This window comes from Tenrec ecaudatus, chromosome 8, assembly GCF_050624435.1.
Source record: "Tenrec ecaudatus isolate mTenEca1 chromosome 8, mTenEca1.hap1, whole genome shotgun sequence".
NCBI lineage: Eukaryota > Metazoa > Chordata > Mammalia > Afrosoricida > Tenrecidae > Tenrec > Tenrec ecaudatus.
In genome coordinates, this window is record NC_134537.1 from 136,382,308 (window position 1) to 136,405,072 (window position 22,765).

At 41.7% G+C, this 22,765-nt stretch overlaps 1 protein-coding gene and 1 pseudogene across 1 annotated transcript in view; both read right to left on the reverse strand.

Moving 5' to 3' along the window:
- The window catches only part of GALNTL6 (polypeptide N-acetylgalactosaminyltransferase like 6), a 1,308,188-nt gene that overhangs the window by 179,590 nt on the left and 1,105,833 nt on the right, over positions 1-22,765 (reverse strand). The window lies entirely within an intron of this gene.
- Positions 14,968-16,318, reverse strand: LOC142454607 (6-phosphogluconate dehydrogenase, decarboxylating pseudogene; annotated as a pseudogene).

The window sequence follows — 22,765 nt, forward strand, 5'->3', positions numbered from 1 at the left end:
ATCCCAGCACAGGCAGCAAACAGCAAGGCAGGTCACCAACAGTCAACGAGGTCACTGACAGTCAGTCCCCAGCTCAAGAGATGTAAATTCCAATTGTGTGGCGAAGCAGGTCTTAAAGGGACCTCAAATTACAGTGACACACTCCACAGGTTAGGTGTCCCACAGGTAGTGTAGCTTGCAAATTGAGGCACAGAACAAGCAAGGCAACCACACACTGGTCCGATGATTACAGAGCAAGAGACAAGAAAGGCGAGGCTTGCTGAGCCATTTATCTCTCCATCCTTCAATTAATCCAACATGTGTTTATTGGCCAGGCTGGCACAATAAACTATCTCACTGGGCTAACAAGGACACTAGCTACCATAGTGTACTATATACCTTTTAGCATTTCACACTTACCTTGATTATCATAAGAATAAAGACAGGTGGGTTACTGGCTAAATGCTTCATAATTTTAGAGGATGATGATTATTATTATTATTGACTTTACTTATATTATATAAGCTGTCAAGATTGAAAAGAGACATTTTCATCAGCTACCTGACAGATGACGGAGGAGTAACCTGCAATAAGAACAACATGGCCCTCTGCTTATAGAATCTACTTACAAAAACCTTATAATAGTAGATGGACATTGCCCTGTATTGTGCTGGAAGATGAGTCCCACTAGTTTGAAATCACTCAAAATATGACTGGAGAAGATTTCCCTCTTCAAAGTAGAAAGTATCTTAATGAGGTGGAAAACAAAGTTTTAGGACCTCCATTTGCCCATTTGCTCATGTGGTACAATTCTAAAGAAAAGAAACAGCTGCAAGTATCCACTAATAATCAGAATGTAGGAAAAATCAAAATTGCTAAAAATGAGATGGATTGCTTTATGAAACATACCCGTGGTGTTTTAGCCTGGGTTATATAGAAAAATCAAACCAGTGACACATATATGTCCAAGAAAGAACTTTATATTCACAAGTAATTGTAAATCAAGAAGGCATCTCAGCCCAGTCAAACCCAAGTCCATGGTTCTGATGCTAACCAGAAGTAGCCTTCAGACTCACATAGCTGCAGGCCAAAGATGCAGAAGGGGAAGCAGGAAGATCAGAGGCTGGGGGTGCAGAGCGCACGGATCTAAGGTCAGTGGAAGCATCACAGGGCACCAATAGGTCTCCAGATCAGCAACTCACAGGAAGCCACCCCTGGAAGCAGACACGTAATCCCAACAAGGAGGAAGGTGAAGGGCAATAGAAGGAGGAGAAGTTTCCAGTGTCTCTGTTTTAAAATGGGCCACACCTCCCAGGAGGCATCATCAGACCTGACTGACAAGTTAGATTCCACCCCTACACTTTCACACAAGTGCAGGCTGACATAAAATATAACTGCCACACTTGGCATTAGTGAGATAAAATGGACTGCTATTGGCAGTTTTGAATTAGATAATTATATACTTTGATGGGAATAACAAATCGACGGAGAACAATATCCATTTTGTTGTCCAAAAGAACATTTGAAGATCCGTCCTAAAATACAGCACTATCTGTGATAATATAAGAATCGATACATTACGAGGAAGACCAGATAGTATGATTATTATTTAAATTTACACACCAATCACTAATAGCAAAAATGAAGAAACAGGGTTTCTAGCAGCTTCTGCAGCATGAACTTGATCAATCATGCAATCAAGTATATTGGTGATTACCGGCGGAGGGGCCGTCCTCACCATCGCCACCATGCCCACCATCGTGGCTCTTGTGCCAACCTCTGTCAACATGACCTCCCATTCCTTCACCGAACATAATGTCCTTCTCTAGCAACTGATCCCCGGGGATGTGTTCAAAGCCAGAGACAATGACAGCGCTCACAGAGCTCCGTAGGGTTTTCATCGCTAATTCTTAGAGCAATCTCATTAGACTTTTTACCCTAGTTTAACTTACCTGCAAGCTTCCCCGAAACCTGTGCACCAGCAGCACCTCTGCTGGTACATGAAACACTCATGGCACCGTGTCCAGCCTCAGAGCAAGCCGATAAAGTTTCAAAACCGGACACAAGAACATGGAATTGTAGCAGTTCGCTTCTTTTCATTTCAGTGAGACAAACGTGATTGAGGACCTAATTTCAAGGTCCTGCCCAAGGACATACAAATCTGTCTTGGAAGGAGGACGGCCCGGGAGCTCCTCAGACTTAGAGGCAAGGATGGTGAGATTCATCTTACGTACTTGGACACGCGGTCAGGAGAGACCAGGCCCTGGAGAAGGAGACCCCGCTTGGTAACGCAGAGGAGCGGCGAAGAGGGGAAAGCCCTTGCCCAAACGGATTGACAAAGTGGCGGCAAAGGCAGGCTCAGCACGGGAACTACCGTGAGGCCGGGCAAGACTGGCAGGTGTTTCCACCCATTGTGCACGGGGTGGCTTGGGGTCAGGGCTGGAGTCAGTTTGGACCCATAGCAACCCGATGCACGACAAAAGCAGACACCGCGTGCACCTGCGGAACCCTGGTCCCTGCCCCCAGGTGTGAGGCCGTAGCCGCAGCAAAGGCGGTCATCCATCTTGAGGAGGGCTTGCCACTCTTTACCAAGCAGGATGTCCTTCTCCAGGGACAGGCCTCTCCTGACCACACGTCCAAAGGAAGGGAGGCCAAGTCACCCCATCCTTGTCAGCTGGAAAGCCGAGTTCAAGATAAGGAATTCAGGAAGCCTTTTTCATGCTCTCACTGTTTTCTTATTTACTGTGTTTTATGCTGTGCTTCTGTGTCGAGCCTGTCATGCATCTTATGTCTTATCGCCGACTTTCATGAAATAATTAATTAACAGTGCTAGAGACAGTAGTGTAAAGATCACTTGGGAAACTGAGATAATTTGAGTATCCATAAACAACCTTGGTTGCTGTGGATACTTCATCGGCTAACTTTCCAACAATGTAGTCTTTCTGTTCTACTTGGACTTGTTATTAATTAGGCTTCTCACTCCAGTCCACAGACACAATATTTATAGTAACAACGGAAATATCATAAGTGGCTGGCTTTACCACCCCCCAAAAAAACTGTCATTATTTAGGAGACTAACAGCCCAAATCCAGAGTGTTGAGCCTAGGAGAAGGCTCACTCTCTGTGGGCTCTGGGGAAAGGTCCTGTTGCCTCTCAAGACCTGTAGGGCCTGCATTCTTTGGAGAGAGAGCTCCATGTACCTTGACGTCAGTCGGCCTCTGGATCTAGGAGTTTCAGGGCACAGACCCTACGTCCAAAGAATGCACTTCACTCTGGGGTCAGTAGTAGTTTCCTCTGGTCTTACTCCTTTAAATTTTTTGTGAAGTAAAAAGTGTTGCAGAGGATGTACACTGGTGCAGATAGGAACTGGAGGCACAGGGAATCCAGGGCAGATGATACCTTCAGACCAGTGGTGTGAGGGGCGATACTGGGAGAGTGAGTTGGAAAGAGGGAACCGATTACAAGGATCTACATGTGACCTCCTCCCTGGGGGACGGACAACAGAAAAGGGGGTGAAGGGAGACGTCAGACAGGGCAAAATATGACAAAATAATAATTTATAAATTATCAAGGGCTCATGAGGGAAGGGGGAGTGGGGAGGAAGGGGTAAAAAAGAGGACCTGATGCCAAGGGCTTAAGTGGAGAGCAAATGTTTAAAAAATGATGAGGGAAATGAATGTACAGATGTGCTTTACACAATTGATGTATGTACGTATTGTGATAAGAATTGTATGAGCCCCCAATAAAATGTTTAAAATAAAAGTGTTGCAGAGCACATGCTAGGGGGTCTCCCCTTTCATTGGCCCAGGGCTCTGGCAGGATTAAAGGTGTTGAATCCCACCCTCAATCCTCCTATTGCTTGTCACCTCAGTCACGTTACAGGGAATCATGACATCATTACACTGCTGTACCACTGGGAATTATAGTCCAGCTGAGCTGACACATATTGTGCGGCAGAGTTTGGGGCAGGGCTGATAATTCAATCTCCAGCATTTGGTGTGGGAGTGGAAGGAGCAGGAGAGGGTAGTTATATATTTTAAGCATAGGAAAGAAAATAGATTAAAAACAGAGACATGGCATTATGAGTCCCATAGGATTTGGTTCATGTGATATACATTGGTATTTGTGAACATGAAAGTTTAGGTTAAAAATGTATAATAAAGTACAAGGTACTTTGTGAAATGAGAGAAGTTTTCAGGAGTTACAATGTTGAGGTTCTTGTGCACCTGGATGGTGCATGTGTTTCAGTGATTGGCTACTAACAGAAAGGTTTGCATTTGTAGTCTTTTCGGTTTGAGTTCATCCAGAGGGGCTTCAGAAGATAGGCCTGGTGGTCTATTAACAAAGGTGACAAGCATGGAAACCTCTACAGAGAAGTGTTGTACTCTGACACACAGGTGTCTCCAAGAGTCGGAGTTGACGCCATCAACAGCTATGTGTTTGAGAATCATATTAAGGTGTGTGAACTTAATTTGCAACTGTCAGCTGTAAATATTTTCTGAATCCTGACCTGATGGAAATCATTCCAAAAACACAGGGATAGCCACAAAAAATTTGGTCGTGAAGACTCAAGAGATTTAGAGCTATATCTGGAAGGCTCAATCTAGATGATTTATGAACCCCAAGCACAGAGATTTTCTGATGAACATTTTAACCTGAGGAATGGCACATCTCACTTCCGGCTTTGAAAGAATACTCTCATGGTAGTGCAGATGGTAGACTGAGGAAACAATGCAGGACCAGAGAGCCCAGTTGATGGGGGGGTCACTCCCCAGGTGAGAGATGAGGAAGCGCATGTGCTGGTGGTGTAGAAGCAGATCCCCAAACCCAGGGTCATGGCCATCGAGTCCATGCTGACTCATAGTGACATTCTGCCCACCCCCTGTGGGTGTCCGAGATTGTACCTGTTTATGGGAGTAGAAAGCCTAGCCTTTCTCCCACAGAGCTGCTGGTGGTTTCAAACTGCTGACTATGCAGAGCACGACCCAAAGAATAACACTACACCAATACACAGGAGGCAAACGTGAGAGGACTTGGTGATTTATTGATATGGGGAGCAGGTGGAGGGGCCAAGCAACTAGATAACAAATAAAGGAGGCATCTCAGTGCGATAGTTTATATAGAATCACATTTAAAATTGGTGGTGTTTAAAATACTTAAGATGAACAGAAGGTTATTACAGTAAATTGTCACTACTGTGTGCCAATTGAAGGTAAGGCCAGTCAAAATTAATTTTAAAATCAGACATACAGGGTCCTCTTGCTTGAGAGGACTGAGCTCTAGGACGCCTGGACAGACTCTTACTCCGTATTTGTAGGTGTCGGTGTAGACTCTTAATTCTGTGAACACGCTATAAACACTCTGGGCCTGACCCCTCAAACATTTGGAAATTACTTGTAAGAATATATAACTATAAAGCAAAGTTGGAAACTTATCTACAATTGCCTTTGTATTTTTGTAACTTGTTTGAAATGGATAGAGTACTATAAATGCTTAAAAGATATTATTTCCACGATTACTCTATGAGTTAATGTTTTCTTATTTTAAGTTTGATTATATTTTTCCAATAATTTGACATGACTTTTTGTAGACCTGTAACTAGGTTAAAGGTTTAGCTCCAGTAAACCAGGTATCTTGGTTATATGTTTGGACTGAGATAGATAGTTACTTTTAAAACCAGAATAAAACCTGCTTTGATTTATGATTTGCTCTGTCTAGTGACCTGTTATGCTGCATCTAGGATTTTGGGGGAACAAACTTTTCACTTTGTGTCAAAGTGCTGCCTATAAAATGATCCCATATAAAAGGAACCAAAATGTGAATGTCCAGAGACTCTTGGTCAAAGTCAAAGAGACTGCCAAAACAACCAGGGCTGTAAAATACTGCAGAAAGAGTGTCTTTACGCTGACATAATAAGAAAAAGTACTATACGTTTTTAAATCCACCGGTAGCAAAAAAAAAAAAAAAAGTACAACCATAGCAGTAGTAGGAAAATATAGAAACTGGCTCAAATAGTAAAAATTCTGATGATGAAGATGAAGATACTCCTTAAGTTTACCTGTGGTCTCTGAGAGAGAGTTGGGTGACATTGGGGTTTCTATATGTTTTATATATTATGAATATTTTCTATAATTTTAGACATCTGATGGTGATGTAAGGAAGTATCACCTGGTCCTATATACTTTAGAGCAAATAGCAGGCTGTCTATACTGGGGGAGAAGTAGAAGGGAAGTAGGAAAGGAAAGAAATAAATGTGAACAATTTAATTACTTTGGGAATTATATTGCTGTTGATCCCTGCCTATTTCTCTTAATATCTCCAGAAACTAAGGAGAGATGACTATCACACTGGAATATATGGATGAACTTTTCTATTAATAGGTCAATTCCTAAATTAAGAGTTCAATCCGGGTTATTGGAGCCCAATAGGATAAGAATGGTAAAGAGAATTGGTACCAGAAGATGGTTTAATGGTTGCTGGCTGGCACATATATTACCGAGCTCACACTAAAAAGTAATAGCAACTTGGAATTCTAACATTGGAAACAAGTCCACACTCTTTGGGATTGAATGAGCTAGAGTTATGATTCTGAGCATGGAGTTTGGACACATAATTCATGACCCGAGTTTTTTCACTGCCACTTATCTTGAGCAGGCTACTTACTCTCAGCCGGACTCGTTTTCCTCATCTGTAAAATAGGGCTGACAATCATGGATAGCACATATGTTGCCAGATTTAGTCCACATATAGCATCCAGAAATGCACCTGGAACATAGTTCTTCAATAAACATTGGCAACTTTTATTAGTGAATATCAGATGGATCTTGGCTCAAGCAGATAAGAAATGTGTTTACTTATGTTATGTTGACTAAGCCAAGGCATTAGACTGTATAAATCATCAGAAGATATGGATAACATTGCCAGAAGGGGCATTCCAGAACACTTCATCGTGCACATACAAAAGCTGTACCTAAACCAAGAGGAAGCCTTTGAACAGAGCAGAGGGTCCTGCGTGGTTTAAAATCAGTAAAGGTGTGAGCCAGGATTGTACTTTTTCTTTTTTTTTTTTTTACATTTTTTTTATTTTAACAATTTATTGGGGCTCATACAATTCTTTTCACAGTTCATACATATACATACATCAATTGTATAAAGCACATCTGCACAGTCCTTGCCCTAATCATTTTTTCTCTTTTCTTCTTTTACATTTTATTAGGGACTCATACAACTCTTACCACCATCCATACATATACATACATCAATTGTATAAAGCACATCCATACATTCCCTGCCCCAATCATTCTCAAGGCATTTGCTCTCCACTCAAGCCCCTTGCATCAGGTCCTCTTTTTTTCCCCCCTCCCTCCCCATTCCCCCCTCCCCCATATGCCCTTGGTAATTTATACATCGTTATTTTGTCATATCTTGCCCTATCCGGAGTCTCCCTTCCCCCCTTCTCTGCTGTCCCTCTCCCAGGGAAGAGGTCACATGTGGATCCTTGTAATCAGTTCCCCCTTTCCAACCCATTCACCCTCCACTCTCCCAGCATCGTCCCTCACACCCTTGGTCCTGAAGGTATCATCCACCCTGGATTCCCTGTACCTCCAACCCTCATATGCACCAGTGTACAGCCTCTGTCCTATCCAGCCCTGCAAGGTAGAATTTGGATCATGGTAGTTGGGGGGAGGAAGCATCCAAGATCTGGGGGAAAGCTGTGTTCTTCATCGATACTACCTCACACCCTAATTAACCCATCTCCTCTCCTAAACCCCTCTATGAGGGGATCTCCATTGGTCGACACTTGGGCCTTGGGTCTCCACTCTGCACTTCCCCCTTCATTTAATATGATATATATATACATATATACACATACATATATACATGTACACATATATATACATACATACACACACATATCTTTTTTTTTTGCATGATGCCTTATACCTGGTCCCTTGGGCACCTCGTGATCGCACTGGCCGGTGTGCTTCTTCCATGTGGGCTTTTTTGCTTCTGAGCTAGATGGCTGCTTGTTCACCTTCAAGCCTTTAAGACCCCAGACACTATCTCTTCTGATAGCCGGGCACCATCAGCTTTCTTCACCACATTTGCTTATGCACCCATTTGTCTTCAGCGATCCTATCATGGAGGTGTGCAGTCAATGATATGATTTTTTGTTCTTTGATGCCTGGTAACTGATCCCTTTGGGACCACTCGATCACACAGGCTGGTGTGTTCTTCCATGTGGACTTTGTTGCTTCTGAGCTAGATGGCCGCTTATTTATCTTCAAGCTTTTAAGACCCCAGTCACTATCTCTTTTGATAGCCGGGCACCATCAGCTTTCTTCACCACATTTACTTGTTCACCCACTTTGGCTCCAGCCGTTGTGTCAGGAGAGTGAGCATCATAGAGTTCCAATTTAATAAAAGAAGGTATTCATGCATTGAGGGAGTGTTTGAGTAGAGGCCCAAGGTCCTTCCGCCACCTTAATACTTGACCTATAAATATAGACACATAGATCTATTTCCCCATCCTCCTATATATATTTGCATGTACATGTCTTTGTCTAGACCTCCATGAATGCCCTTTGACTCCTAGCTCTTTCCTCCATCTCCCTTGACTTTCCTCCTGCCCTACTACCATGCTTCATCGCCACCTGGGCTAGAGTATACCTCTTCTCTAAGCAACCTTACCCTTGATCATTTCCCACCAGGCCTGTCAGGGTTGTACTTTTTCATTAGACTTATTCAGTCTATATCCTGAGTAAATGATAGATGAATTGGACTATATTAAGAAGAATGAAGCATCAGGATGGGAGGAAGGCTCATTAACAGCCTGAAGCCTGCAGATCACATAAATTTGTTTGCTGAAAGCAGAGAACTTGAAGCACATACTGATGAAGATCAAAGACTATAGTCTTCCCCCTAGATGATGACCTATGGACATTAAGAACTTGAACAGACCCATAGCAAAAGAAGAAATAGACAAGGCCATCAAGAAACTCCCAACTGAAAAATCCCCAATCCAGATGACTTCACGGGGGAATTTCTACCAAGAATTTACAGAAGAGCTGACACCAATCCTACACAAACTCTTAGAAAGGGACAGCAAAGTCCCAAACTCATTCTATGAAGCCAGTATAACCCTGACACCCAAACCACCCAAAGACCCCATAAAGAGAACTACAGACCTATATCTCATGAATGTGGATACAAAAATTCTCAACAAAATCTTGGCCAATAGACTTCAAAAACCTAGTAATATAATAATTATGGTATCTTAATAATTGTTAAATTTTATAATAACATAAAATAATAATTCATGATCAAGAGAGATTCATACCAGGGATGTGGAGATCATTCAACTTTCAAAAACAATTAACATAATCCATCATATTAAAAAGAAAAGGGACAAGACCCATATGATCCTATCAACTTATGCAGAAAAAGTATTTGATAATATCCAACACCCATTCCTAATAAAATCTCTCAAGAAGTAAGATTGGAAGGGAAAATTCTCAGTATAATATAATCCATATATTTAAAACTTATAGCCAATATCACACTCAATGGATTAAAACTGAAAACATTTCCACTGAATAAGGGGACCTGACAAGAATATCCCTTATTTTCTCTCTTATCTAAACATTGTGCTGGAAGTCCTAGCCAGTACCATAAGACAATGGCAAGAGATCAAGGAAGTACAATTGGGTAAAGAATAAGTGAAGTTTTTGCTATTTTTGATTATATGATTTTATATATTGAGAATCCCAAGGCGTACACAATAGGATTACAATTTTGGAAACCTACAAACCAACCCACCCTACCCCAACCCAACTCAACCCAACTCCAACCCTAACTCAACCCAACCCAACCCAACCCCAACCCCAACCCCTACCCCAACCCAACCCAACCAAACTAAAACAAACCAAACCAAACTTGCTATAACAGAGTTCATTCTGACTAACAGGGATCCTGTATGACAGGGCAGAACTCAAAATGACCCGATAGGACAGAACAGAAGTCATAATGACCCTATAGGACAGGGTTGAACTGTTCCTGTGGGTTTCTGAGACTCTAACTCTTTATGGGAGTAGAAAGCCTCATCTTTATTTTACAGAGCAGCTCATGTTATCAAACTGCTGACTTTGTGACTTGCAGCCAAACGGTGTAATCCACTATGTACCAGGGCTCCTCTGGAAACCCACAAGGGCAGTTTTATTCTGCTGTATGAGGTAGTGAGTTTGTTAGTTTTTGACCCACAATTTACCAGCTCTCACTTTTGTCTGATCTTTCAGAATTGAGGGATTTACAATTCTTTCCCCACTTATAAAGCATTTCTGTGTCTGATATTTAACTTTAGAAAGCGACTTGTGAAATCTTTCATATTTATATCTATTAAGAGTTATGATGATCTGGGAGAAAACTGGGGGGATCACTAAAAGTGTATTTCTAAAAAGAACTAAAAATTATGTTTATTTATACTCTAAGAACATAATTATATGCCTTTCTAACTATTCTTTTAAAAATTTAAAGTTGCATGGGTCTTCATTAATAATATTTCTCTGGAATGGGCAATCTCTTTGGCTAAATATTTGATTGGGTTTTAGATGAAAGTTTATACTAAAGGCTAGATTCCTACTCAACAAAGCATAGACAAATTGTTCTGCGACATTGAACACCAAACATCTCCATATTTCTCAGGACTCTCATAATTTCTACCCCGCTCGACCTGTTTTTATCTATCAATTTCTTTGATCTTCCATGCTTTCTCAGCTTTGCTTTTGTGTAAGTGTTGATTATTTGTTCTATGTTTATTTTTGAGGTGAGTTCTTTTTACAGCCAACTTGTATTTATTTTTAGCTGAAACCATCACCAGATTTATCAAACTAGGCAGAGCTGTTCTGTATTTAATGCTCAGTGTTTGCGTGGAAAGTGCTATCTTTCTCATAGTCGATTGTCTTGTCTCGTTCCCAGAGCACCACTTTAGCAGAGGGCTTAGACCTGTGCTGTTTATTCCTGAACTCCAGTGTCTACCACCTTCCTTTTCATTCCCATGCAATGCCACATTCTCTTTTATGCTTTGGCACTGTGGAACAGGTGGCACATTTCATGCAGGATGATGAAAGTCATGAAACATGCTTAATATACCACATGCATGTTCGACTACCTTAGAGTTGCTTTTTTAAAATATAACTGTAGTTTCCTTTAACACGCTTACTGTGACCAGATGAATGCCCTGGTGGTGAAGTGAGTGACGGATTGGGTGACTACCCACAAGGTAACCAGTTTGAACTCATTTGCTCCCCTGAGGGAGAAATATAAAGCAAACTCATCCTGCAAAGATTGACAGCCTCAGAAACCCCAGTGAGCACTTCCCCTCTGCCCTACAGGGTCTCTATGAGTCTGAATTGACTCGGTGTAGCAGCTGGTTTTCAGCTGGTTGATGAATGTCTAGCCTTACTGTTTCCAAGAAGATTTCGGAAGATTTGATTCTTTCCATTCCATGCCACTTCACACCAGTTATTGAAAAATCACTAAATACATAACAACATAACATAAATAACAGCTCGTGCAAGAGTCTCTTCATACATGATTATAATATGGTTTCAAATTTGGAATTTGGTTAGCAATTACTGGAAAAATTTAATGTGCACGATATTTCCAAGGCAGTGCCTCAGTGTCCTCATAATTGTAATGAAATGGTTCAAAGGTTTCAGCCACAGATGCTGCTGTGCCTGACTCGGATCCAATTCTCCTATTGAATCACTCATTCTGTAGCCCAGTAAGAAAGCCCAATACCTCCTTATCATTCCCTAGATTGCTTCTCCTGCTCCCTGGTAAGTTTTAAGTGCAAGAAATAAAACACATCCAAATTCCTATCTCGAACTTTGCTGCTAGAAAACTCCGTCTAAGAAAATTTCTTTATTGATTATACTTGGGAATTAGAATAGATGGCACTGATATATAGTCATCATTTTAAACTTGTTTTCTTTAAGAGTTTGTATTTTAAACTTACCTGTGGCCAGAAATTACTTCCACCAGAATGATTCTCTCTCCTTCAGTGAAAGCTATTTTCTTATCCATATCCTCTGGCCTTTAAAGAGAGCCCTGTGTTTTCCAGGATAGAATCCTGTCAGAGACCAAAGAAATCTGTGCACTCTGTTTGGAACCAGTGCCAGTATTTAATGTTGGCACAGTCGATGGAAAACGCAAAGCATAACTACAAATTAACAGTTAGTCTTGTAGCATGACAACTTGATAAATTATATACTCAGAGGTGACGGCAGAAAAAAATTGAGAAGAGTAAGTTTTGTTTCTCATTGTGCAGTGTCTTCAGGGCACAGGTTAAAAAGAGGTACTCTGTTTTGCATATGTGTTATTTGACGGAAAGGCCTTTTGGTGTTATTTCAGCTGAAGTCCAGTCCAGCGCGGAAATAAAAAAGTTGTTATGGGCTTTTACGAATTACGTCCATGAACGCAGTAGTCTGTTCTCCTCCAGATACTTCCATGGCAGGTCTGAGAGCAGGCTGGCTGATTCCCCACCTGGGCGCTATTTCCTGTTCCTTCAGTGAAATACATTTGCATTTCCACGTGCTCCAATCATTCTTGCAGTCTGAATGACTACCAAAGACCTGCTGATGCATTGTTCTGAAGTGGGCTGCATCTTAAAAGCAGGCTTTCTCTCTTCGGAGAAAGGCAGAAAATTAACATTTTGACTGCCTAGATTTTCTCTTCTTAGGAGATTTCCACATGATATATTCATATCCCTTTTCATCTGCCTAAATATCATAATCATGTTCTCCTACCGACGCCCGGAGAGGCAGTGAAGATGAAGTGTGAAAGGACCTGCCAAGGGCCTTGACCTACTTGGAGGCAGGTACTTGATTTAAACTGGGTAGTTGTAGCTCCGAGAACCTGTGATTATTGTGTAGTGGCACGATGGACTTTCCTGGATTGGAATCATTTATCTATTTATACCTCCCTTCAGGCATTGAAAATTGCAGTCACCAGGTCACCACTCGCTTCTAAATATTCAGTTTCTCTATAAATAGACAAGCAACCGGCCTGAAGCTCCTTCCATTCAATGCTATGTTCTGATCACACACACACACACACACACACACACACACACACACACACACACACACACACACACACCCTCTGAGGGCCCTGTCTTGTCTTTTATAACAAGACATTTGTCTTTCTAATATGACATTTTCTGACACTCCTTTCAGGGATTAGCTATACCGTGTACTTGGAAGCCAGGATTCTGTCCATGCACCCTTTCCTAGAACATGCTGGTGGTCTCCAAGCGTGTGGCTCAGCTGTTGCCACGCCCTTCTGACCCCAGTGGTGTGGTGCAGATAACTACACGCTGACGGTATTCTTTCCTCCCTGTGTGCTCAGACTTTTTTCTGTTCTGTGCAGTTGAAAAAAAGAAAGCCGCCCATTTCGCTGAATGTGGTGGGCCAAGGAACGGGAAGAGAAAAGATTTTTGTTCTGCATTGTGTTCTCAAAAAAGTCTCTATTGAACAATGGTGAATGCCAGATTATAACTATTCAGAAGCTTCTGGGAACTATTTCTTCCAGATCGCTATCCCAGACCCTTAAAGACGATATTAGATGCCCCATCTATATTTTCCAATGAGGCTTGAACACACACCTCCCACAGCACTTGCTATTCCACTGTGCCTTGTCGGAGCTTTGAGGACAAGGTCAACATGTCCAGATATCAATTTATTCTGATAGAAGGCACTCAAGTTTTTCATATGATTATTAAAATCATAGCCCTGGCTCATGGCCTAGATGAGCGTGTGTGCCAGGGAAAGTAGTATAGAGCAAGAAATATCTCCTTAGGGTCTTGAAGGCCGAGCAGGAGCTAACCAGGAAAGAAGGATAGGGGGCAAGGTATTCCTGACAATTTAGCAGCATAGTCACAGCCAGAGGGTATTAGAGACCACCTCAGTGGTTTCTTTGATTTGGCAGAATCCTAATATGAGAGGTCCTTGGTTAAAGGAGACTGGGAGATAGTAAGCACAGGAGTGTGGATTTTGCCAAGTAAAAATCAAAATAACTCCCATATGTACTCGTGCATAAGTTGAGCTTCTCAGCACATTTTCTTAATGCAGTTTTTGTGGTAAAATTAGGTGCCTTTGCTGATATTCGGGTTGACTGACACTCGAGTATATACGATATTTATCCAGCACTGAGTGATAACATTTTCAAGTTAAGAGCCTTGCATGCCTTACCTGAATTAATTCTCATATCTCCCTCATGAAGTAGATATAATTGTCATCCTCATTTAATAGATGAAAACACTAAGTCTAGAGAAACTGGAGTTTCTCCACATCAGTGAGTGTGGACTTGAACTAAGAGAGTTTGAAGCCAGAGTCTAGCATATGCTCTTTCTCATTCTCCCTCACCCCTTACTTTATCCCTTTTCCTCATTCACGCAAGCCCACATTCAGCATTCTCTGTGAGTGAGGTCATCCACTATCAGTGATGTCAAGGGATGATGAGGACTCAGTGTAGGGTTTAAGGCTAGAAAATGAAATAATCAGGTTTCTATAAGGGGAAGTGGAACATTATTAATATGTTTCCAGTTTATTCATGTATAGTTTAGTCTAAGAAAAATGTGTTTCAACATGTGTATGAGATCTGTATTTGGTTATAGACACGATATTTCAGCACCATCCTTGTCTTAGTCTCGTTTTTGCTGTTAGGTGCCAATGAGTTGGTGCTGACACACAGCTACCCTGCGGATAACTGAGTGAAACACTACTCAGTCCTGTACCATTGCAATTGTTGCTGTGTTTGCGCCCATTGTTGTAGCCCCTATGACAATCCATCGCATTGTGTGTATTCTTATTTTTCTCTGATCTCACAGTTTTTGACCACAGACACAAAAAAGTCTGGGTTTGGGTCAGATGCATCCTTTATCGCCCCTAGGAACATATTCTGAAGGTGCATTTTCCCCTGCCCTCTGCATCAGACCAGTGTCAGCACCGTTGAGGGTCCGCTCAAATTCAGTGGTGCCTGTGGTAGCGGCATGGAGCCTGGAACATGAGAGATGATCCTGGAACCTTCTGGACGTGCTTCAGGAGAGATTGCTTGTCTCTGCCGAACTGCCTCTTTGGGGGATCATTTAATGCTTTGATAGCTTGTGTCCTCTCATCCTTTAGTGCTGACGAGCAAAGATAACTTCCCTGATGACAATGACAGGAATACCATAGCACCATAGGCATCCACTTCCCAGCGACCTTCTGCCCCACGCGCCCTGACCTTTGCTAGCAGGTGTTTGCCATTAGTATCTTGGAACTTGAGGACATGGGCTGTGATTTCAAATAATAATGAGTCTAACTCTATCTTATGATCTCATTCATCTCTGCTATGCTCCATGCCCAGAAGAGATCATCTTTCATCATGTGGTAAGCCTCAGCTGTGAGTTGCGTATCACCGGACTCAATCTTCACAAAGTGCTCTGCTCCCTCACCTCCCACTCACCCTGTCACAGCAGGCTTCTCCAGTTCCGAATGTCTTGGAAGATGTTCTGAATGTTCAAACAAGCTTCTTGGTTTCTTCAGGGCATGAGTGATAGGTCATACCAGGCTCCGTCTTGGCCACTAACCCCACTCCCCAAGGCGGGTTGGGGAGAACTCCCTCAGCCTTGAGGCATCATTTTATTTTGAATTTCACTCATCAACAATGGCGTCACCAACAACCAATACTGGCACCAGTTTTTCTCTTTTTCAAAGTGTATAAATACATTTTTTTAAACATTTAGACCAGTGTTACAAGAGTTTGCAATCAGACATTTCTATTATAATAGCTTAACAATCCTCAATAGAATCAATGACAATAGTCAAGGACATGGAAGAAAAAGTTTAGGTCTTCAAGTTGCCTTGAATCTTTGTGCAAGACTCCTTTGTTACAAATTAATAAACAAAAATCAAATTGTTAAGCATGTCCTGAGAATTTTTTTTAATTTTTCTTTTTTTTTTATTTTAATTTTTTGAGAATTTTAAAAATTAATTTGTAACAAAGGAGTCTTGCCCTGGTACCAGCCTTTCAATGAAATCATCAATAGCTTGAGTAGCCTTCAGAAGTCTATGTTTCGGAGGCTTCTCCAGCTTGGAGACCATTTCCTTCTTTGGTTCCCTTCACCTCACTGGTCAAGAAACCATTAACTTTGGAGGCTATCCTGTTAAAAGCACGGACCACAATGCTGGAATCACTCATGTTCAACATTAGGTTCTGGTGTATGATAGCCATCCAATATTGTAATATCAGCTTCCGCCATCTCAGCAAGGGTGGGCAGAGCAGGATCAAAGAGAGCCATGGCCTCTAGAACTTAGTGCTTATCAGGAGGGAGACTCTGTATCAATGACCTTTGACTTCCTCTTGTATTTTAGAAAGGTTGCGTTGTCAGGAGAGCCCCTGAATGGTGCAAATGGCTAATGTGTTTGGCTGCTAACCAAAAAAGTTGAAAGATTGAATCCACCTGGAGATCCATTGGGAGAAAGGCCTGGTTGAAAATCTATGGAGCACAGTTCTCCTCTCATACACACGGGGTCTCTGAGAGTCGGAATCAACTCCACGATAATTGTTTCCTTACACTTTGACAGATGTTGTGGATGGAAGTTTGGAAAAGATATCAAAAGGACGGATTTCAACTAGGAGACTATTTCCACTCTCCAGGTAGGACGGATAAGAACTTGTCCCAAGGCAGAAGCAGTGAGGAATGTGAGGAGGGATGGCTGCAGAGGAGTCTGAGCACCTGGAATCAACAGCTTGTGAAAGGGCCGTTGATCAGCTGAGTCTCACGTTCAAGCATTGTGCCTTTGGAAATCATGTAGCTGGTGGTGTGATCCCTTGAAATTGAGAATCAGGTCTGGAGCTAGTTAGAAAGGAACTTATACGTTTAGCTTTTGGGATGTTCCATTTGTGTTGTCTCTGCAATATCCAAATGCATTTAGATGCTGCCTTACTAAGGCTTAGTAGGAAGACCTGGGATAATATTATTTGTGGGTGTCAACAGCTTAAAATCAGATGAACGTTCCAAGATAAACCAAGCGTGCGCAAAAAAAGATGAATCAACACAAGAAACTACGAGGAGACTCACGGAGAGTCTCAAGAGAGTAGACAGGAGGAAAATCAGAATAGAATCATGTCAGAATACAAGAGAGGAGAAGAATCAGGAGGAGGAGATAATGACTGGAGGTCAAAGTGGAAGAGTAACAAAGTAATATAATTTGTCTTCTGCAAATTGAGATTGCCAAACTCAAAGACAGGTGGAAGTTAAAATATGGAGTTTCTAGGTGTTGCAAATAGCTAATATGTGTTACTGCTAACTGAAAGATTGGCGGTTTGAGTCAATCAGAGATGTCTCAGGAAAAACCTGGTGCTCCATGACGCCATAGTTACTGGTCTATGGGTTTTGTCACAAGGTTCCATTGAGTCTGTCCAACTGAAAGAGACCCGAGGCACAGCAAAATGAACACTGCCAGTTCCTGTGCTATCCCACCAATAGCTGACAAAACTCAAACAGGGGTTTGCATAGATAAATGTTTGAAATTATTTCAAAGCTAAATTGGTACTTTAAGACATCAGTATCATGGTGGTGGCTCAAGTAATTAATTAAGAGTTAGTTCAGTAGTATCTAACCACTAGTATACTGATCCAGTACTCCTGCTTTTCAAAGGTCTTCCTTTTGCAAGAAAGATTGTCCAGAAATTTCACAAATGTCATCTAAGCAGATGTCACTTTTGATACTACTGAGTGATATACTGAATATTACCGGGGATGTAGTACTGCAATTCTGTGCATCGGGGCTTTATCAACCAACTGTTTGTCTGGATGTCATAAGCCCACTTCATCTGGATCAAACAGTGCAGTCCTGACATTTTCATGAAATGGGTCACTAGACTCAGATGAAGAAAAATGGAAGTTATTGTGCCCTCGTGGATCAGCCCTTTCTCTCTGACAGCAGTTTTCTTCTTGTCCTTCATAGAGATATTTGAAACACTCACATCTAATGAATTTGCTGTTCTGTCTGGTCCCTTGGCAGCACATGGCAAACTTGAAAAAATATTGTAAAGGTCAATATTTTTCCAACATTGTCTTCTCTAAGAAGATAACAAAATTCAAATCCTTCCAGGCATTGAAATCCTCTAAGAGAAGTATAATTGCAGCAATGGTATTATAAGGATATTTTACCCCTGATAATTTGTCTTCATTTAAGTTATATTTTATTTGTATTAGCACCCTTCTCTTTCCCAAAGTCTTTAAAATATTTTCAACTGGAGGCACATATACAAAAACAGTTAACATAGAAATAGAGCCCCAAAGATCATGTAATAGAAAAAGAAGAGAAATAAGTCATCCATAACCCCAAACCCATGCTGTTAAACAATTTGACTCATAGTGACCCCATAGGACAAGGTAAAACTGTTTCAGAGGGTTTGAGCTAGCCACCGATATTTGTTCTCTTAACTATTTCATGAAACTAAAATAATATACATGACATGCCTTTGAGATTGATAGAAGGGGAAATAAACTGTCTCTTATGAATCTAAAAGTGTTATTAATAAAACATTTCCCATGTTTTAAGCAACTCTGTAAAGACAGTAGATGCTTTGAATATAGGTTCTAGAGGAATCAATGGAAGTAGAAAGGCCACCACTTTCCAAGACAAATCAAACCAGTTGCTGTAGAATCAGCTCTGACTCTTGCAACCTGATGTGTGCCAGAGTCGAACTATACTTCAGAACTTCAAAGTTGACTTGATGGCTGATTTTTCAGAACTAGATCATTAAGTACCTCTGGGTTACATTTAAACCTCTCAGTTAGCAGCCGAGTGTGTTAGCCGCTTGCACTAAATCAACCATGTGTCTGCCACGGCGAATAGGACACTGTAATAGAAAATCAATAGATTCATTGAAAATGGCTAGTGCTAACTCCTAATTATCCACAGAACATGTTTTTTTTCCTTCCTAAATTACTCCAACCCCCCCACTCACCATCCAAGTCACGGAGCTGATTCCAATTCATAGGGACCCTGGATAGTCAGGGTTGAAGCTACAAATCCTTATGGGAAGAAACAGCCTCATCTTTACTAAATCATTCCATTCTGTACTTTTGCCTTATGACTTCTTCACTGTCAACCAAGTTCACATCCTACTAAACAAACAAACAAAAGAAAGGAAAAAACTACTAATCAAACCCTTTGCGATTGAGTCGATGTTGATTCCCAGTGAGCCAATAGGGCGGACTAGACTGCTCCCTGGGGTTTCCAAGACTGTACAACTTTCAGGTGCCTGCATATTCCTCCCATGAAGCCCCATATGCCTCCCATGGAGCGGCTGATGAGCTTGAACACCTGGTCTCGCAGTGATCGGTCCAATGCTTATCCTATAGTGCCACCAGAGGTCTTCATCTTACTTATTGATGATGCTGGTTAAGAGAGGGAATGATGTTTCTGTATTAAAACGTCCTTTTAGGAAGGGCATACGTTGCAGACAGGGTGACTAAAGCTGAAGGAAAGAAGACTATGGGGACACTTCTAAGCCAGGAAGAGAGAGCTTATTGGTTAGTTGAGCAAAAGTTCAAAATTCCCTCCCTGCATGTCACCAAGCTTACTCTCCAAGTAATTTCTGCTTGCCTATCTCTCCCTACAACACATGAGAAAGGCATAGATCTTAACAGGGGAACCCTTGTTGGCTTACTCAAGTTCCTAAGCGCTATGCCTGGAACCATCCAATAAATGAGAACCTCTATTAGGTAGATGCTTTGAAATGGGCTTGATTGACAGAAAACATACACTCCCAAACCCAACTGTGTCCAGACAGTCTCCTCACACAGCAAATCTTGCTGGCTTTTCAGAAATGGGAGAGTTTGGGCATAGCCTTTATAGGAAACAAGATGTGTATTTCTCACCAACTGCTCCTCAAATCCTACTTAACGCTGTGCATTTCAGTGAATTCTAGATTGTTTCTCAGTTTATGAGGCTTATAATATTAGTTTACATGAACATAGTCTCAATGTTGGCATGGCAAACATAGTTGGCATTTACGTTTCTGTTCTGCAAGTTAAACACAATAGGTTGAGTTGCAGACATTTATATGTGAAATATACGGGATTCTGTATTCAACTGAGTAAAGCCCAAAACCAAACCCACCACCACGGAGTCCATTCCGACTCACATTGAACTGATAGGACGGAGTAGAACTGCCCTTATGTGTTTCTGAGACTGTCAACCTTTATGGGAGCAGACAGCTTCATTCTTTTTTATTGTACATTGAGCATTGCACTAAATAAAATAAAATAAAATACATAAATAAAAGGCAGTAGAAATTACAAGGAAATATGATTTCCAAGTGGGTAAGTACTTGTGGTAGTTACATAATCTGGTGTCAATTTGGGACTTAATGTTTTTTTTTAAATTCTGATTTGTGGTACCTAATAACTTCCCTAATAAACCTTCTTAATCATGAGTATTTCCTGTCAGTTCGTTATAGCCAGGGCAAAGAGTTATAGAACCCAGGAAATAAGTAGAGTATTGGGAGAGTTGGTGTCACAAGTGGGTAAGAGAAGGATGGAGACATGGCTGACCTCTGCCTTGTGGCAATTGGCCTTAGAGTTGAGTGGGGTTGGCTTCTCCTGTCTTTGTAGCCAGAGGAGTCAGATATGTCCTCCTCCCTATTTATTCAAATATATACATTACGACATATTTCCAGATGGCATTGTTTAGAAAAATAGAAACGTTCCTTGGAGTTATAATTTTTTTAAAAGCAAAATGCCAAAGAATTGCAATTTTAGTAAATATGATTTTTGGTGTGTTTTTGTTTCATTCTGAAATGAAATCCAGATGAGGTCAAGTTGTAGTTGAACATTAATAAAGTTCATAGCAATATGTTTGGCAGCAGCTAAATGTTAATCATATTAATTTACTGCTGTTAGCTGTTGCCTACTGGTCCCCTGACTCATGGTGACTGAACAATAGAACAAAATACTGTCCATTTGTGCATCATCCCCTAATCAGTTGCATATTGGACATTATGATTTGTAGGGTTTCCATTGACCCATTTTTGGAAGTAGATCACCAGGCCTTTCTTCTTAGCTTGTCATAGTCTGGAAGGTTTGCTGAGACTTGGGCTTAGCACCGCACCACCCAGGCTTCCACTGACAAACGGATGGTGGTTGCCAAGGTGGCACATTGGCTGAGAATCTAATCCAGGTTTTATCTCTGAGGCACTAGTGCCTCCACCATCTTACCATTATAATTATACTTTATTAGATTTTCTGAAAGTACACAGTCTTAGTTTCACAGCTCTCGAGTGAAATGCAATAGTGTAAGGAGGGCACGAGGTTGGCATTGACTTCCTTTGGCTCCGCAAAGGGTAAGGAGCATCAAACTTAACATGAGCGCAAGGCTGATTCCTATGAAGCAACGGTCAACGTGCCTCCACGCTTCCATCCGCATTGCAAGTCACACTCTCTCAGCCCCTCCCAAGGCACGCTCAACTTCTTTCTAGATGTGAGACTTCAGTGCAATGACCACAGCGAACTGCCAGATTCGACTCAAGATGATGAGGCTTAATAAGAAAGGTAAGAAATTACAAATCAGAAATGCTAAGTATACAGTTCTTTAGGCAGGACATCCTCATCGTACCCATGGCCATCGCATGTTCCTCTTTGATCCATTCATGTGGTCCCTGGGTCTCTGCCCTGCTCTAGTACTAATGCTACTCCGTCATCCAGTCAAATCTGACTTATAGTGGGCTTCTGAGACTGTAACTGTTTACAGGAATAGAGAGCCCAGTCCTTCTCCCATGGCGCTGGGAGGTTACAAATTCAGCTGCTAAGTCCATGGTTGGCAGTTCAAAACCACTGGAAGCTGAGGTAGAAAGAGTGGACTTTCTACTCCTACAAACAGTTACAGTCTTGGAAACCCACAGAGGGTTGTTCTGAGTCAGCACTGACTAGATGGCCAGGAGTAAGTTTTAGTCTAGTAAGGATACTAAGCTCTTTTAGTGTTGTCCATCTACACCTAAAGGACACTCCATCCCTCCAAAGGCTAAACTTGAAGGTGCTCAGCTCTAGCTTTGTATGTCAGCAAACCTAGCTCCTCCAATCAAGTCCCGGAGGCCATCTACTTCACAAGCAACCTTCCCGTCCGAAGGCGTTCAGTTTTGCTCAGTTCCTGGACCAGAAAGCTCACTGCTCAATCTTGAGCTCTGCATATTGGTCCCTTTCCTGCTAGTTCACTGCCACTCCTCTGGTGTCACAGTTGTCTCCTGGATTGAGGTGGTGCAGTGTACAGTGTCCAAATGACACGGTCTGCTCCTGCTATGGTTTCTTGATGGTTATATGATCCCCTATTCATGTTTCAATGATTTTAAACCCAGAAAGTCTGGCAAAATTGAACAGTCCCCATGTTAGAGTTCCGAGAAGTTTTTTTTGCAATCACAACCTTTTAGACAAACATTCACAAGTGTGGCAGTCACCTAATCTGGTGTCAATTTAGGAATTAAGAGCGTAGGGGTGGAGTCTAGGCTGTCAATCTGGAGACAGCCAATGAGACATCTGTGTGGGCATGGCCTTTTCCTGAGAATTCTGAGAAATCTAGTACTGCCTCCTTGGAGGCAGAAGACACTTCTCTCTCTCTGCTACTCCCTGGGAGACATTGCAGAAGACAAGCCACATGGATGCAATCAGACCTCTGAAGCCGTAGAAGCCACAGAAAGTCCCCTGCCAGCATTGAGATATGTACAACACTACTGGGCCC